The following is a 1,968-nucleotide window of genomic DNA, read 5'->3' as shown; positions in this document are numbered from 1 at the left end:
ATAAATCACTTGTATTTCCTGACAAGAGACAAATCATTAACTTAAAAAACAGCAAACTTGGGACCAGCAGTTGGCGTAATGGCTATATCGCTGGACTCCCACGTAGTCGACCGTGGTTTGAGTCCAGACCCTGTGGCTTAAATCCATGCAGGGGGCGTGTGCACGTGCGTGCCCAAGATCCAGAGAGGAGAATGGAAGAGAAGGGACTGTGCCGTGGCCAACCCCCCTGGGGAGTGATTTCTCATTTCCTATCTCTGAATTTCTGGTGAGCGTACATGCACCTATAACAAAAACCTCTCCCCCAAAAAACAAAACCAGCAAACTTTCCTTATTTCACTTAGGAAAACATAACTTCTCCTGCACATATATGTGTCTCTAAAGAGGTATGGACTTCAAGAGTTAGAACTTCAGGCATGTGACACTTATCCAAATCTCAATATCTATGTTTGCAAAAAGAATGTAATATTTCTCCTTGCTTCTTACAATTATGAGAATCATAATAGATTTGAAAAGGCCTTTTCAAATGGTAAAGCAATGTATAATTAGTTACACTTAAATATTACCATCATCCATATCATGTTGTTTGAGTAACAGAATCCTTTACCCAAAATCTTCATTAACAAGGAGAAAGAATTTAAAATCTCTTTCCTTTCATTAACGGTGATTAACGTTTTATAGCAATGTTTATTTATGTTTTACTGCTAACAATAAAACCCAGAGGACTCAAGAGTCATATACTTTGAAGTGATTTTGTAGATTCATTTAGTTCACAAACTGTTGGTCGGAAAGTATAGAGACAGACAACAAGGGGAAATAAAAAATTTGTAAAAAGAGGGGTAGGAGGTGATGTGGTGGTTAAGGGCGCTGGACTCCCATATGGCCAACTGCGGGCGCTTCAAGTCCTGGACCTAGCGGCTTCCTTTTTTCCTCTTGCTTTTCCTCCCGGGTAAAAATAAAAAAAAAAAAAAAGTAAATAAAATATTTAAAAGAAAAATTTGTAAAAAGAAAAATCAGTTGACTAAAAGCATGACCTTTTAAGTAGAAGGTAAAAGTTCTGCAGTTAGTATTTGGTATTTATTTACAAAAATAATTAGTAGTTTTTTCTTTTTTTTTCCTTTTCAAAGCCCATTGACTACTTGTGTCCTAGAAATCATTTGTCTTAAATTAGTTAATGGAAGAAGTGCATTTAGGCTACAATATACAGGACGAACATAAATAAAATATATTCTTTCTCACCCAAATTACTTTTTTTTTCAAATAAACTCACTTTTTTAATTAATTCTTTTATTTATTCATTTGTTTATTTTAACTTGATCAGAGAGAGATGAGAGAGAGAGAGAGAGAGAGAGAGAGGGAGAAAACAAGCCTCCAGCTTCAGGACTCAAACCATGGTCAGCCATGTGGGAGTGTCTAGCACCTTAACCACCACACCACCTGCTGATCCTTCTCACCCAAATTATTAAACAATGGTAAAGGAGAATTGGCTTGAATTATATATGTGAAATTTACTTTAGGCCTTCCTTGGATGTGCTCATATTTCCAAAAATTTCTGTCAACTACTTATGTATTTAAATATGTAGAAATAAGAAAAAGTAATGAAATGACTGATTATAACTCTAGTTTTGCAAGAGGAATGTGAGGGTCATGTTTGCTGAGCTTTTTACATTATGTTCCTTGTAAATAAAATGACAAGTACCTGTGTAAATACTTATTGCTTAATTCCTTTGATAACTGTATTGTGTGTTCAATGAAGGCAGTTACATATCACTTTAATTAAAATTAGGATTTAGGGGCCAACAGGGGCATGGTGGTTAAGGCGCTGGACTCCCCGTGGTGGTATATGGTTCAACTCCTATACCTGGTCGTGTGCTTTCTAATTTCCCCCCTCCCTGTCTCTCTCTCTCGTCAAATTAAAAAGTAATGATAATAAATAAAATTAAGCAAATAATTCTTTAAGTTAAGGTGCTG

The sequence above is a fragment of the Tupaia chinensis genome, unplaced genomic scaffold (assembly GCF_000334495.1).
Source record: "Tupaia chinensis unplaced genomic scaffold, TupChi_1.0 Scaffold000002_1, whole genome shotgun sequence".
NCBI lineage: Eukaryota > Metazoa > Chordata > Mammalia > Scandentia > Tupaiidae > Tupaia > Tupaia belangeri.
Note: the sequence above shows the minus strand (reverse complement) of the source record.